Below are 17,162 nucleotides of genomic sequence, written 5' to 3' on the forward strand. Positions count from 1 at the left end.
CCCCCCTTCCAACATCCTCACCCCACCCTGACTGGTCGCTACTAACATGCCTTTGCCACTATGTTAACCTGTCAGGGTCCAATTGCCCATCAAAGGCGGTGATTTATTTTTACATGTTAAATAACATCTCAGAAAATGAAGCAAGCGTATTTCAAAGCCTCGCAAACTTCTCTCTCTCCCCCCACACCCCCTCACTGGTGAGTGGGAGGGGGGGGGGGGAGCAAAAGGGGGGTTTGCCCCCAGCCTTTGATCTATGACTAGGGATCCCTGGACAGGTCTGTAAAATTGACCCGGGCAATCCCCCTGCTGTATCACCGATTTGCTGAAGTTAACACAAAAAAGTACAGGGAGCACTAAGCGTCAAGTGAAAATAGCTACCACTGTATGGGATTTAGAGGGAGTGAAATCCAAATCGTTCAGATACCGTCAATTATTGATCTGCAAATAAGCTCTGGCCAGCCACCCCCCTCCCCCTGCTCATTCAGGGGCCAGAGAATCGGAACGACTCGCTGGTTAAGCGATATTTTACTATCTATTCCTGCTTGCCTTTTCCCGAGGCAGTTTCAACACAAGACCATACAACTCTGATGAGCGAATTGTCTCCCAAAGTGTGTCTTTTTCGAGAGTACGCCGCGATTTTGCCCTCTTTACCTGTTACAGAATGATTTACTATTGTCCTGGCTGCACATTTAAACGCAGTTGGACGGGTGTGTGTGCTGGGGGAAATCATTATTAAAGTCAATGGAAAAGGATATTAACTTTCACCAATTATATTGCATTTCTAGATATGGCGCCGGCTACGGTGTGACAGAGCTGATGGCTCCTCGCTCCCCAAGTCTTTGAAAAAGATGACCAGGCAATTTCAGCTATGAATACAGGTAACCTGAAATTGCATGAGGTTTGGAAATGTGGTGGGGTTTATTTTTTTTTTAATTTTATCTTTTGAAATTATATTAAAACCAAAGCATTTTGAAATATCTCTCCTCGCTCTTTTCTTATTTTTTTTAAAAAAAGGGACCATCACAGTTCAAGAAATCAGGGGAGTTTAACAACTGACAATTTGGTTACATTGGCAGGAAAGAAGCGGCGCTCGGTCAGATAAGCACCAACCATTTTACACCGGTGGCTGAGACTGTCTGAATGGTGCTAAAACTTCACACACAAGTTGGGAAGTTCAAGGTTGCTCCCGGGGATCTGCGCCCCTGTAAATGACAGCTTTTGGAGGGGACGAGGAATCTGCAGCCGATGTAACAGTGAAATCCCTCCCATTGTCCAGTTGCACCTCTTTGAGACAGAAAGCCGGCAATTTAACCGACTTGTCAAGATTAAACACTTTAATACATCTAGGCACACACACACATTTATCCCCGGCACTATTTGTGAAATTTCCCCTGTACATTTCCACATATATAAATTAAATCCAGACATATATATAATTTCAAAATCTGCCATTATCCATTGTCAGATAGCCGACCCCCTTCCTATGGTTCCTAGGTTTGACACAGTTGCAAGGCCCAGTCAGTCTCCTCGCTCTGCAGTAACGTCCCCTCCCAATCCATCGCTGTGTCTCCGCCGAACAGCCGGAACCCTCTTTGCACACAGTTCTCCCTCCTTCCCCTCTCTCTCTCCCTCCCTCCCTCCCCAATTCGGGCTTCCACGGCCCGAATCAGCTTGACAATAAACAACAACAACAACCCCCCCCCCCCCCCCCCCCCCCCACACACACACCACCACCACCTCCTATCCAAAAAGCAAAAAAAAAAATCACCAGCTGCTCTCTCGATGCTTATAGACCAGCAGATGCCAAGAAAAAAAGTTATTAAACAAACAAGGGCTTCGAGTATTGAGCTGTTGGAGGGGAAAGTGGAGAGAGACAGAGAGAGAGAGAGAGAGCTTTGCACTATTCCAAAACCAGCTACCCACCTATCTATAAGGTTTGCAAAAGATTCCCTGTTGTCAAAAGCATGCAGATTGATTGATTAATTTTTTTTGAGAGAGATTGCAAAGCTCCCGAATTGCAGCCAGCCGGGGGTTTGGGGCGTTGCATGTAACTTGGAAGCTTTCTTTAAGCAATAACTCCCGCCGCGAAAGGAACAGGCACAACTTCAACCTGGACTGCCGATCACAGTGAAGTCTAGTCAGGAATCTCGAGAAGGAGTTGCCCGGGGGGGGGGGGGGGGGGGGGGGGAGAGGAAAAGCATCGTGTGTCGGATTACCCGCAGATAACTTTTGAGTGTTCTAATCTTTTCTCTCTCTCTCTCACTCTTTCCCTTCTCTCTCTCTCTCTCTCTCTCTCTCGTCCTGTCGATGGATTGGAACCAACAGCGCGCATTTTATTAAGGTGGACTTGCTTCTCATCGTTTTCGGACCTCTGCGGCTCGAGCTGACAATGGGGCAGTGATATCCTGGAAAAATCCCTTCTACACTACAATGGTACGTTATGTGAGAATTGATGATCTCTCTCTCTCTGAGCAGAACACTTTGGAAAAAAAAAAGTTTAAAAAAAAAATCTTAAAACTGCAGCCGCAAATATTTGACAGATTCAAATAAAACAAACACGCAGTTTGTCCGTGTAAATAAATCTGCAGCCTGTGGGGAAAGCGTTTAAAAGGGGGCCTTATATTAAACCGGTTCTGAAACAGGGCTGAAGAGGAGGGTTTTTATTCAATATCTGGTGTGTGTGTGTGTGTTGGGAGGTGGTGTTGGAGTGCATTTTACTGTAAAATCCCCGCCCTTTTCTACCTGGGAAAAGTGGGAATTCTGCATGCTCCTCTCACCGAACTCTGGAAGATTATTATTCCCACCCTCCAGAATTTGCATTTGAACTACCTGTTTTGACTCTTGCTAGTAATATTTGCGTCGATATTGCATCAATTCACCGCCACCCCCCTTCAAACCTTTTATACAGCAAAAAAAAATACATTGATCTCTGGGACAGGCAACTCCCAGAAGCAAGGGGCTGTAGATGATATGGGTGAATATTCCCATGTCTTTGTCGGACCTGCCCGGTTCAAATCAACCCAATTTTTTGCTCCCAGTGTGAATCAGCCACACCGCCTCTTTCACAGTCGGCTTCTCTCTCCCAGATTAATTTCTTTCCGTTTTCCACCACAATCAAATTGATGATTATTGATATATCCATCTCGGTATGCTCCTTAGAATCTCCCGCTATATATATTATAGAGAATGGAATATGAATTGTGTTGAACCCTATTTAATATCCTATCAAAGCCAGACCAGTCTACACTTCCCCATGTATTTATAGGCAGTATCTCTGCTGTGTATTTTTGTATATTTAATACCAGTGACCATGTGTGATTTGCGCTGTAACTTCATGAGGCTTTTTGCCGGAGAGCTGAACACTCCTCCAGTCTTTTTACTTTTTACAACACCCCCCCCCCCCCCCCCCCACGCCGCCGCCCCTCTCCTTCAATTGAGACTGGGGAAAATATTCTCCAATTTAAAGTTTCACACTTGTGTTAGAGCGAGGATTTGAGAGGCAGGCCAGGCCTCAGGTGTAAAGAAGTTATTTTGTTCGAAAAACAAACTCAAGACCCGCAAAACAACAACATCGCCACGTTTTCAAACACAAATCAAAGGTGAAAGTGGTTTCAGCCAGTTACCCCAATCGATTTGTACCTGGGTCAAGTTCACCGAGGTTAGCACCGGTGGAAGAATGATTCAAACTAAAAATGAACTCTCCCTTTGCTACTGCTGGGCACCCCAGGCAGAGGTGTACCCTCCTGATGTGGATTCCAGTTAGCTGTGGGTCTGGGGTTCGAGTGGACAAGAGGAGCAGGCAGAAATAGATCAAAGGGAAGTCCGACATGCTTTGGCTGTGAGATGGCACATTGTGTAAATTCTGACAGGAGCTGTTAAAAGTGACTGTTTTAAGTTTCACTGGCGCTGCTTCAACACCCCCCCCCCCCCCCCCTCTCCCCAATCCCTCTCTCTCTCCCTCTCCCCTGTCCCCTCCCCCTGTCTTCTCTCCCCCCTCTCCTCCCTCACCCTCTCTCCCCTCAATCCCTCTCTCTCCTCCCCTCTCTTCTCTACCCCTCCTCACTCTCCCCCTCCTCCCTCTCCCCTCTCCCTCTCTTCCCCTCTCTTCTCTCTCCCCCTCCTCTCTCTCTCCTCAATCCCTCTCTCTCCTCCCCCCTCCTCCCTCCCATTTCCTCCCTCTCCCCACCTCCCTCTCTCTCTCCCTCTCCTCTCTCCCCACCTCTCTCTCTCCCCTCTCTCTCTCTCCACTCTTCCCCTCCTCTACCCCTCTCCTCTCCCCTCCCCCTCTTCTCTCTCCCCCTCTCCTCTCTCCCTGCCTCTCTCTCCCCCCTCTCTCTCCACTCTCCCCCTCCTCTCTACCCCTCTCCTCTCCCCCTCTCCCCTCCCCCTCTTCTATCTCCCCTCTCCTACCTCTCCCCTCTCCTCTCTCCTCTCTCCCCTGCCCCTCTCTCTCCCCCTCCCCTCCACCTCTCTCTCCACCCTCTCTCTCCCTCCTCTCTTCCCCTCCCCCTCTCTTCTCTCCTCTTTCCTCCTCTTCTCTCCCCTCCTCTCCCCCCCTCTCATCCTTCTCCTCCCCCCTTCCTCCTGCCAACCCCCCCATTTTTAGTTGCCCACCCTGAGCCTGTTAGCCCCATACTGTCGAAGCACTGAGTGCCCCACTTCAAGCATGAGTTTCAAATATTATATAATGGGTGCACTGAGGGGGAATTCAGAATGTCCAATTCACCTGACAAGCACGTCTTTCGGGACTTGTGGGAGGAAACCGGAGGAAACCCACGCAGACATGGGGAGAACGTGTAGACTCTGCATAGACAGTGACCCAAGCCGCGAATCAAACCTGGGACTCTGGAGCTGTGAAGCAACAGTGCTACCCATTATGCAAATTTGCTGCCCATAGAGGATCGCCTGGTACAGGAGAATGGGACACAGGAGGAGGATTGGACGTACAGGGGAATGGGGGATACAGGAGGATGTGGATACTGGAGGATTGGGGGGTACATGAGGATTGGACGTACAGGGGAATGGGGAATAGAGGAGGATGTGGATACTGGAGGATTGGGGGGTACATGAGGATTGGGCGTACAGGGGAATGGGGGATACAGGAACCCGGAGGATTGATCGTGTCGACTTGAAACGTGTTGTTGAATGTTCTGAAACCACAGATGAATTGGAGGCTGAGACTGGGGAGGGGAGCCGTGTTTAAATATCGCCACTTCTCAATGTGGTGGAGATCGATTCTTCTTGTTGCGGTTTCACTGTGTGGGAAATAGTGGAAGTGAATGTAGGTTTGAATAGCGAGCACTTGCTAAACCTCATCTCCACATAATACGGTTCATTACAGATGACTGACTGACACTGCCTCATTGTTTCACGACTTATTCTCTATTCTGTGAAATATTTCATTTCCCAAAAGCAATATTATTTGTTTCAGAACATTGAATGACCAGGCAATTTAATTTAAAGTTAAATTGGGAAAAAGTAATATCACAATTTTTTATTATTTGTAGGGGGGGTGGGGGGTGGAGAGATTTTATTGTGACAAGAGACATGTTAGTGAAAGCACTTTTGTGGTGATTTATTCCTTTCCTAGAGAGTATTACTCTGTTTAGAGCAGAGAAATTTGATAGATTGGGGGTGGGGGGAGGGGGGGTCTGGACAGAGTAGATAGGACAAAACTGTTCCCAAATGACAGTAGGGTTCAGAACCAGAACCAGAGGACATGGATTAAGGTGATTGACAAAAACGCCAAGGGCAACATGGGGATAAGTTATTTTTTAACCAGTTCAAACCTGGAATGCACTGCATCAGAGGGGTGGTGGAGGCAGATTCAACCGTGGCTTTCTTTTTTAAAGATAAATTTTGAGTATCCAATTATTATTTTCCAATTAAGCGGCAATTTAGCGTGGCCAATCCACCTGAGGGGCACATCTTTGAGCTGTGGGGGTGAGACCCACGCAGACACTGGGAGAATGTGAAAACTCCACACGGAGAGTGACCCAGGGCCAGGATCGAACCTGGGCCCTCAGTGCCATAGGTAGCAGTGCTAACCACAGAACCACCGTGCCTACCCCTCAACCATGGTTCTCGAAGAGAATTGGGTGTAGGACTGAAGAGGAAACAATAGCAGGAGTACAGGGTAAAGGCTGGGGTGGAGGGGCATTTTGGAATGGCTGGTTTGCTCTTGCAGAGTGCAGCATGGACGCAATGGGCTGAATGGCCTCCGTCGGTGCTATGACCATTCTGATTCTCCCCTCCTATGATTTTTTTTCCCCCTCCTCGCTTGACCTTCTTGATGGGATGGTCGCGCCTTTTCATGGTTACGCTTTGGAGACCGCTGAGGCCACCTGTTTGCTGGCCCATTTAAATGGCGCAGGAGATGTCAACGGCCCTTACCCTTCAGCACTGCCCGCGCCCGTCAAACAAACCACCATCTTCAACATTCACTCCCTCCATCACCGCCGCAGAGAGGTGGCCGTGTGTACCATCTACAAGATGCACTGCAGGAACTCAACAAGGCTCCCATCAAAACCCACAACCTCCACCACCTGCAAATTCCCCCCTCCAAGCCACCCGCCACCCCGACTTGGAAATATATTGGCTGTTCCTTTACTGTCGTTGGGTCCAAATCCTGGAACTCCCTCCCTAACAGCCCAGAGGGTATACCTACTCCATACAGACTGCAGCGGCTCAAGAAGGCGGCTCACCACCACGTCCTCCAGGGGCAATTAGGGATGGGCAGGCCCGTATTCCATGAATGAATAAATAAATAAGACGGTGACCTCTGACACTTAGCATTATTCACAGTAGGTGAAAGAAAAGTACAAATGCCACCTGAGCCCAGGAAGAGCCCGAGCGCAGCCACCCCCCTCCCCCCTCCCCCCTCCCCACCCCCTCCCCCCCCTCCCTCCCCCACCCCGTGTGTGAAATGACATGAAAATCGCTTATTGTCACAAATAGGCTTCAAATGAAGTTACCGTGAAAAGCCCCTAGTCGCCACATTCCGGCGCCTGTTCGGGCAGGCTGTGTTCTGTGGTATATGAAAGACTGGATTAGTAACATTCAGAAAGCCGGATGAGGGCCCAAGACGCATAGTTCAGGAAACCATTAAGGTTGAGGGGAAAATAAATCTATTGGGTATTAAATTTAATTTCTCGAAAAAATGCATTTGATGCAGATGGTAAACATTTCAGGTAAAAATAGCACCAAAATATAGTTTTTTTTTAGAAGTTTGTTTAAAAAGGGTATTAGAAATTTTTTATTAACAATCAGAACATGGAAACGTTTTGTAGCATGCATTCCAAATAATTTAACATTTAAGTATTAACTTTGTGATGTTGTATGTTTCAATGTATGCTTCAATGTACGTTTCTATGTATGTTTCTATGTACGTTTCTATGTATGTTTGTATGTTTCAATGTATGTTTCAATGTATGTTTCCATGTATGTTTCTATGCATGTTTCTATGTATGTTTCTATAGATGTAGTGAATATTATTGAGCCTGGGTTCGCAATGTTATCTGTCATTTTCTTTGGATTCCAAAGACATTTTCTCTCCCCTTGCCCCACCATGATGCCCAAGGGTCTGGAGAAGCGTTTGCCAGTGCAACCTCTGACCCAGCCCGAGTGAGGGAGGAGGTCATTTGCCCTTTGCCATCCCCTCTCCACTTCGGGGTTGTGTCCCTTGGCACCACGCAGCATTGTTTCGAGATGATTGGGTCACTGTCAGGCAGTGGTCGTTGGGGTGGGGTGGGGGGGGGGGGGGGGGGGGGGGGGTTGACAGCAAGTGGAGTACCTCGTCTTGCCACCCAACGTGCCAACTATCTATCCTCTCACCCCCTCCCCCCCCCCCCCCCCCCCCCCCCCATCTTGTTCTCTCCGTCCCTCATTCAGATTCTCCGCTGCCACCTCTCTCTCTACCATCTTCCCCTTCGCCGGGGCGAACCCCTGCCTTTTGAAGCCATAGACATCACCACAGAGCTGGCTTGTCGAACAGCGATTGACAATTAACTAGCAAGAGGAGTGCATCTGTACGGACAGAAGCAATGCTGCCAATTTCTCTTCTTCCCTTCCTCCTCCACCACCCCCACCCCCCCCCCCCCCCCCCCGGCTCATCACACTGGCCCTCTGCTGCCATCTGGTCTGCCATCTACCAGCCCAGCGCTGTGCAGTTCAGCGAATGACAACATCCAACACAACTCCGCACAAGCCACTAAACAAATGAGTGGGTCGACGCAAAAGTTTTCTTTTTCGCCTGTAAGGAAAAAAAAAGGGGGGGGGGAAGAAAAAAAATATATAGCCAAGCAGACGGTGATGCTAAATGTCACAGAATCCGAGCAGATCATCTCCACCTCAATCCATACTGCGGTGCATAACGTGGCGTTATTCTGACCATCTGTTTAAATGCTAGCATGCTGCAAAGCTACACACCATAAATACACACACACTCTCTCTGCGTCCCTCTCGCTCCCACAATGACAAGGAGCCTCCTAACATAAATGGGACCTGCATCAGCATCAGTGGCCAGGTCTAGTTCTGCCAGAATGCCCTCCACCCTGGAGTTGCGAGCAAGTCAACAACGCCTTTCCAGAAGTCACTTCATCCTTCCCCTTTTTCAGTTTTACGACCTTGCGCTGTCATTCTGTAGCAGGAACCGAACTAACCGTTCAGCATTTCTGATTGTTGTGGCATTGTTTCCCCCTCCCACCCCCAAGGAGCTTTGTTACCCTTGCAAGAGAGGAGGGATTGTTGCTGAGGGAGGCATTGTTGGGGGGTTTGGAAAGCTTGGGTTGAAGGGAGATGGGGGGGGGGGGGGGGGGGGGGAGCTCTTTACTGGGCAGACGAAACCTCGCCAACAGCCAGAAACACCATTAAAAGCTGCCACTATCCGGGAGTGCACGGGAGCAGATAGATTCCCTAATATGGAACCACCTGACCTGATGCAGCTGCCGCTGGAGCATCCCAGTGGATGCAGCGGCAATAATTTAAATAGTAAATTTTGTATATTAACAAAATCAGCCTGACACATGGGCAAATGGAGGCAATGAGGTAATCTCATGCGCTCTGATTAGAAATGGCAAAGTCTTGTTTCTCTGCCAGTCTCTGCAGGCTGGCACAGGAGGGACTTAAAGGGACAGGATCGTTCAGGTCTCGCCTGTACCATCGCTACCTTTATTGTGTGTGTGTGTGTGTGGTGGTGGGGGGGGGGGGGGGGGGGGGAATGTTTGAAACGGTGCCATAAAGCACACAGAACATAACATACCCTGAGAGATTTCGATCAGGCCCAGGTTGAATATTGGAGGGAAAAAAAAGACATTGCAAAAATTTACACACAGCATCCCTACAGGGCAGGAGGAGGCCATTCGGTCCATCGAGTCTGTACCGACCCTTCGAAAGAGCGCCTCCAAACCCGACCCACTCCCCCGGCCCCATTCTAACCCCACCAAACCTGCACAACGTTGGGCACTAAGGGGCAATTTTAGCGCGGCCGATCCGCCTAACCTGCACATCTTTGTGGGAGGAAACCGGAGCACCCGGAGGAAACCCACGCAGACACATGGGAGAATGTGTAGACTTCGCACAGACAGTGACCCGAGGTCGGAATCGAACCCGGGTCCCTGGCGCTGTGAGGCAGCGGTGCTAACCACTGTGCCACCGTGCCGCCAGCATTTAGGAGAGAGATGAGGAGAAAGTTATTCACTGTGGGAGTGGCCGTTCGGCCTGTGGAATTCATTACCACAGAAAGCAGTTGAGCCCAAAATATTGTATGTTTTGAAGAAGCAGTTGTCGGGCGGAAGGGAATCAAAGGATATGGCGGGGTGGGGTGGTGAAGGCGGGATCAGGTTATTGAGTTGTATGATCATAATGAATGGCGGAGCAGGCTCGAAGGGCCAAATGGCCTCCTCCTGTTCCTATTTTCTATGTTTCTATGTAGCACCTTTCAGCCATCGAGTGCTGTTCCGGCTCTCTCAGGAATTGCGCCTGTGTTCCCGAATAATTATCAAAGGTGAGGTGAGACGCAGTTACATGTCCTGGATTTCACCTCCGTAATTCGGGATTGTGAAGGGAAAACGAGGAGCGCCTCTGGACGGGTCTGTCCCGTTCACTTCCCAGCAGCCTCAGGAGAGGCCAAGGCAGCTGGTCCTGCAGCAGCCGATATTCAGGTCCTGCAGCAGCCGATATATAACGCTCGAGAGTAAGGAATATGTGACCACCTGTGTCTAGCCTCTCACCTCATCTCTCTCGCAGACAAAAATCAACCTTTTTTGTCTCTCTCTTCACTCATTTGAACGTTCGACGTTTTGAAGCTCCACATTTTTAAAATGCTTTCGTGGGATGGGGGGGGGGGGCAACATTCATTGCCACACCACATCAGAGGGCAGTTCGGAATCAACCACATTGCTGTGGGCCTGGAGTCACATGTAGGCCAGACCGGATAAGGACAGCAGATTTCCTTCCCTGAAGGGACATTTGTGAACCAGTTGGGTTTTTAACAACAATATTTGTCACAGTCACCACTAAATACCAAATTTTATGAAGTGAATTTAAATTCCACAATCTGCCCTGGTGGGATTTGAACCCATGTCCCCAGAGCATCAGGCTGGGCCTCAGGATTACTCATCCAGTGACATTACCACCGCACCATCGACTCTTGCGATCGTCACTCTGGATTGGATTTGTTTGTTGTCACGTGTACCGAGGTACAGTGAAAAGTACTTTTCTGCGAGCAGCTCAACAGGTCATTCAGTACATGGGAAGAAAAGGGAATAAAAGAAAATACATAGTAGGGCAACACAAGATATACAATGTAACTACATAAGCACCGGCATCGGATGAAGCATACAGGGGTGTAGTGTTAATGAGGTCAGTCCATAAGAGGGTCATTTAGGAGTCTGGTAAGAGCGGGGAAGAAGTTGCTTTTGAGTCTGTTCGTGCATGCTCTCGGACTTCTGTGTCGCCTGACTGATAGAAGAAGTTGGAAAAGTGAGTAAGCCGGGTGGGAGGGGTCTTTGATTATGCTGCCCGCTTTCCGCCAGGCAGCGGGAGGTGTAGATGGAGTCAATGGATGGGAGGCAGGTTCGTGTGATGGACTGGGCCGTGTTCACGACTCTCTGAAGTTCCTTGCGGTCCTGGGCCGGGCAGTTGCCATACCCAGGCTGTGATGCAGCCAGATAGGATGCTTTCTATGGTGCATCTGTAAAAGTTGGTAAGGGTTAATGTGGACGTGCCGAATTTCCTTAGTTTCCTGAGGAAGTATAGGCGCTGTTGTGCTTTCTTGGTGGTAGCGTCGACCAGGTGGGTGGACCAGGACAGATTTTTGGAGATGTGCACCCCTAGGAATTTGAAACTGCTCACCATCTCTACCTCGGCTCCGTTGATGCTGACAGGGTTGTGTACAGAACTTTGCTTCCTGAAGTCAATGACCAGCTCTTTAGTTTTGCTGGCATTGAGGGAGAGATTGTTGTCGCTGCACCACTCCTGTTCGAACCAAGCATAGAATGCATTGAGTTCATCGGGGAGGGGTGTTGCCAGAGATACTGCTCGGCTTCGCTTTGTAGCCCGTTATGTTGTTTAGTCCTTGCCACAACCGTCGAGGGTCTGTCTGTGATTCTAGCTTGGTTTGATATTCTCTCTTGGCATCTCGGATGGCTTTGCGGAGGTCGTACCTGGATTTCTTGGATAGGTCAGGGTCGTCTGAATTGAACGCCTCAGATATGTCCTTCAGTAGGGAGTCAAACTCGTGATTGAGCCATGGGTTTCCGGTTGGGGAACGTACGTACTGCTTCCTTTGGCACGCAGTTGTCCACACATTTGCTGATGAAGTCTGTGACGGTGGTGGCATACTCGTTTAAGTGGTCGCTGAGTTCTTAAATATGGACCAGTCCACTGTCTCTAAGCAGTCACGTAAGAGCTCTTCTGTTTCCTTGGACCAGCATTGCACAACCTTCTTAGCTGGAGTCTCCTGCTTGAGTTTCTGCTTGTATGCCGGGAGAAGGAGCACAGTCTTATGGTCTGATTTCCCAAAGTGCAGTCGGGGGATGGAACGGTAGGCGCCCTTGATTTTTGAGTAGCAGTGGTCAAGAATGTTGTCGCCCCTGGTGGGACAGGAGATGAGCTGGTGGAATTTTGGCAGTACACTCTTGAGGTTGGCCTTGTTGAAGTCTCCGGCCACGATTGACAAGGCCTCCGGATGTTCTGTTTCATAGTTGTTTATAATTGTGTACAGTTCATCTGAATCCTTTTCCACTATGTGTCAGCTGCAGCTCAGTGCGTGGCATCTCTTGCCTCTTTAGTCAGAAGATTATGGTTTGAAGTTCCGCTGCAGAGATTTGAGCACAGAGATCATAGCGGACATTTTGAAGAGGACTGGGGGAGTTCTTTCCAAGGTCCAATATTTATCTCTTCATCAGCATCACCAAAAAAATGATTATCCAGCAATTATCACTTGGAATTGGCTGCTGTGCTTCCCTACATTACCACAGTGACGGCTTAATTGGCGACAAAGTGTTTTACAATGACCCGACTCCATGAAAAGCCCTAATGCAAGTCCTTCCTTTCAAATCCTTATTTTTGTTGAATGCGCAGTGCACTGAAATTTAACTTCGCACTTTCTACCACAGGACTGCGAAAGTTCAAAGGCTTTAATAATTATTATTATTATTAGTGTCGCAAGCAGGCTGACGGTAACACTGCAATGAAGTTACTGCAAATCCCCCAGTCGCCTCATTTCGGTGCCTGTTCGGGTACACGGAGGGAGAATTCAGAATGTCTAATTCACCTAACAAGCACGTCTTTCAGGACTTGTGGGAGGAAACCGGAGCGCCGAAGGAAACCCACGCAGACACGGGAAGACTCCGCACAGACAGTGACCCAAGCCGAGAATCGTACCCAGGTCCCTGAAGCAACAGTGCTAACCACTGTGCTACCGTACCGCCCATAGTTTGCAATGGCGGACTTACACTTTGGGGGTGGGGGTCCCAAGACCCTCTTCTCCAATGACATCACGCCCCTCACCCCACAGATGTCATGCCCCTCCCACTGGCATCACGCCCCCCCCCAACCCCGCCCACCCTCGCCCCACAGGGCGCAAGCCAAAAAAAGTGATCACTGGTGAAGTGGAATTTAACGTGCAAAGATATGAATAATTGCTGAATTGAAATCCGGGCTTGCTCTTGTCAGAAGGAGGGTAAAGATGGTCAATATTGCGATTTGTGCCTTGAGGCGAGCAAAGATGGAACTTGTTGATGTGCAGCGAGATGGAAAAATCAGCCGACCACATCACCGCAGCACAGGCCAGTGAAGGACACAATGAGCTAGTCCAGTGCAGGAGCAATCAACAAGATGCACACGCTGCCATTCACTATATTTCACAGAGTCGCATTCGGTTTCAAAAGCTAATTTTCTGACGTCCTGTCACAAAGTCAAAGAAGCTATGGCTTCAAATTCACCGGAGTGGACGGTTCAGTGGGCCCATGTTCAGTATCCGTGGCTCTATCAGCATGTGACCAGTTCTATCAGACCAGCAATAGTCCACTTTGAAATACAGAATTTAAACAAGAGAATATGGATGACTGACCGATTTTAAAGCTTTCTCTTTGCTTCTTCCCTTGTTGGCATGGCATGTTAGAACGCTTTTTCTCCATACTTCTTTTTTCACAAAATCACCAATTGCATCGCCGTAGGTAAAATCTTGCAGTCGCGACATTTGTTTTGGTGGATACATTTAGAGTATCCAATTACTTTTTTTCCCCAATTAAAGGACAATTTAGTGTGGCCAATCCACCTATCTTGCACATCTTTTGGGTTGTGGGGGTGAGACCCATATAGACACAGGGAGAATGTGCAAGCTCCACACAGACGATGACCCAGGGCCGGGATCGAACCTGGGATCTCGGCGTCGTGAGGCAGCAGTGCTAACCACTCCGTCAGTGTGCTGCCCTGCAGTTGCACTTTCAATCATCAATATTGCTGAACTTGTCCAATGTTCCTGACTCATCGTACTTCGTAAATATTTTTTAACTCTCTTCGGTACAGAAAAAGAATGTTCGCCGGAAACATTTGTGACAGGTACTATTAAAATCATGGTCAGAACGGTTTCCACATTTGGAACGGGTTGACTTTGAGTCTGTACAAATCAGCTAGTGATCCCAAAGCACAGAGCTCATCATTATCGGTGAAGGGAATTAATTTTTTCACTTCACCTTCAAAACGATTTGTATTTACGTCCTCCTGGTGGAATTCGCTTAATTTCTCACTGCACTGGCTTTTGGCATTCTACTTCAAACTTCTGTCGAAAAGCACACAAAATAAATCAACAGTTATCTTCAGCGATTCAGTTCTACTCTGCACCTTTATTGCGTCACAAATAACATTGACAGTCTCAATGGTGACCTTCTCTTTCCCTTTGAAAGTGAATTCATTGTCTCCAGTTTAATCGGAAATTAACTTTCTATGTCACGTACGTTGCTCATCATCAGAGGGACCTGAGGTTTTGCTAATGTTAGCACCTCTGCATCCACTGAACCATAGTAATTTCCAACTTTTATGACAAAACTTTTAACAGCGGCTAACAATTATGCAGCATTCAATACAGTTGTATTAAAATTTTGCAACAATTTCTGACAGCATTAATTCTTTGGTTCATCAAACCAGTAAAAGCAGCAATATTGTCCTTTTCAAGCTTCTCCACTGAGGACTTTGCTTCAGCTTTCTCACGTGATTTTAAAAAAAATTTGAAGTGACTATGTCTGATAAGATTTCCTTTATATCAACAAAATTCATTTTCGTAGCCAAAACAGCACTTGCACAAGTGCCACAAATTATTTTGACTATCTAATGTTATCCATTTGCCTGCTCCAAGCATGATTGCAACATATTCCACCAGTGCGTGGAAATAGAAACGAAAAAGCATACGCATTTTGAACAAAGTGAAAAATAGGTACAGCTGCCTCACAGGATTCAGCTGCAGCATTGCAGATTAAATTTAAGGAGCGACTGGAACATGGGATGAATAATGCACAGGGCGAGCATTGTTCAGTATTGCTTGTAGACCTGAATATTTTCCTGCTACATTTGCAGCATTATTGAAGCTCTGCGTATGACAATTTTTGATGCCCACACCTAAATTTGCAATGATTTCCAAACAGTTGTCTCCAGACACGCTGAAGTGTGGGATTGTCGCTGGACAAAACAAAGAAATTGCTCTACAACTTCACCATCGCTGGTCATATATCTTAAACTTAAAGTTAATCGGTCCAGGTGACTCACATTTGGTGTTGAATCCACTATTGTGGAAAAAGCATTTGGCATCTTTGACTTCATTAGTGAATTGGTTTCTGAGCCGATCTATCATTACAGTGACAAAATCATCATAGAGTCTATGCATTAAAAAGTTCATCTCCTCTGAGACACAATCCAGTCCAAAGATGTGCAGGTTAGGTGGATTGACCATGCTAAATTGCCCCTTAGTGTCCAGGGATGTGCCGGTTAGATTGCGGGGCTATGGGGATAGGGCGGGGTGAACATGGGTATAGTGCTCATTCGAAGGGTCGGTGCAGACTCGATGGGCCAAAAGGCCTCGTTCTGCATTGTAGGGATTCTATGATTCTAATATTGACAACTTTTAAAATGCTCTTTGTGAAGCTCATTAAATTCACTGAGATATTCAAGGCAGACTAAAGAATGACCTCTTCGAGTTGACAATGATGGCTCATCATGTCCTCTTTGAGGCATTCACAAAGAAGACAGCAGTTTGACCATGTCAACAACACTTTTCTCCAATGAGAACACTTCTTTCCATAGGAACATAGGAAGAGGAATAGGCCATTCAGCCCCTCAGGCCTATCCCACCATTCAACGAGATCAGGGTCTGTGACCTAACACCATACACCTGCCTTTGGCCCATATCTCTTAATATCTTTGCTGAACAAAAATCTTTCCCTCTCCGATTTAAAATTAACAACTGTTCTAGCTTCAACTGCTGTTTGTGGGAGAGAGTTCTAAACCACGAGCAACCTTTGAGCGAAGAAGTTCTTCCTAATATCTCTGAACGGTCTGGCCCTAATTTTTAGACTATGCACCTAGTTTTAGAATCACCAATTAGTGGAAATAGTTTATCTTTATCTATCCTGTCTTTTCCCGTTAATATCTTGAATACTTAGATCAGATCAATCTTTAACCTTCTAAATTCTAGCAAAAACAGATCTAATTTGAGTAATCTCTCTTTGTAACTCAACCCCTGTAATTCAGGTATTATTTTGGTAAACCTACGTTGCACTCCGTCCAAGGCCAACATATCCTTCCTAAGAACAGCTCACAGTGACTCCAAGTGCCGTCTAGCCAGGGTTTTAGAACATAGAACATAGAACATAGAACAGTACAGCACAGAACAGGCCCTTTGGCCCTCGATGTTGTGCCGAGCAATGATCACCCTACTCAAACCCACGTGTCCACCCTATACCCGTAACCCAACAACCCCCCCTTAACCTTACTTTTTAGGACACTACGGGCAACTTAGCATGGCCAATCCACCTAACCCGCACATCTTTGGACTGTGGGAGGAAACCGGAGCACCCGGAGGAAACCCACGCACAGACGGGGAGGACGTGCAGACTCCGCACAAACAGTGACCCAGCCGGGAATCGAACCTGGGACCCTGGAGCTGTGAAGCATTTATGCTAACCACCATGCTACCGTGCTGCCCCTTTGGTATAGGTATAGCATAGCCCCTGTGTCTTTATACTCCAATCCTCTTGATATATAGGCTAGCAATCCATTAGCCCACCTAGTCTGTCACTGTCTCCTTGCAATGTTAAGCTATCATCTAGGCTTTCTACAATGTCACCCAACTTTGTATGATCAGCAAATTTGGATATCTGACTTTCTATGCCATCATCCAAGTCATTAATGAATAGTGTGAATAATTGAGGTCCCATCACAGACCCCCGTGGTACACCACTAGTCACCCCCTGCCAGTTAGAATAATTACCCATTATCCCCACTCTCGGTCACCTGCCACTCAACCAATTTCCTAACTATGTCAATAATTTGCCCTCAACTCCATGCGCTTCCACCTCAGTTAACAGCCTCAAACTGAGCCAAGAACGCCGCATCAAATCCTCCAAATAATCTACGTTTTGGAAGTTTCGTGACGAGCAATATCTCTT

The 17,162-nt window shown here is 47.7% G+C and overlaps 1 protein-coding gene across 3 annotated transcripts in view; it reads left to right on the forward strand.

Annotated features, from left to right (window-relative positions):
- Window positions 1–786: 786 nt before the first annotated feature.
- Window positions 787–17,162, forward strand: part of nfixb (nuclear factor I/Xb) — a 417,830-nt gene continuing 401,454 nt past the window's right edge. The window contains exons 1-2 of one of the 3 annotated variants that reach the window (XM_038784617.1): window positions 787–878; window positions 2,326–2,433. The gene's annotated coding sequence lies outside the window, so the exon portion shown is untranslated. Of the gene's footprint in view, window positions 879–1,830; window positions 1,935–2,206; window positions 2,434–17,162 lie in introns of those variants that run through there. The other 2 variants (XM_038784615.1, XM_038784616.1) reach the window with 2 other exon arrangements.

Source organism: Scyliorhinus canicula, chromosome 25 (genome assembly GCF_902713615.1).
Source record: "Scyliorhinus canicula chromosome 25, sScyCan1.1, whole genome shotgun sequence".
Taxonomy (NCBI): domain Eukaryota; kingdom Metazoa; phylum Chordata; class Chondrichthyes; order Carcharhiniformes; family Scyliorhinidae; genus Scyliorhinus; species Scyliorhinus canicula.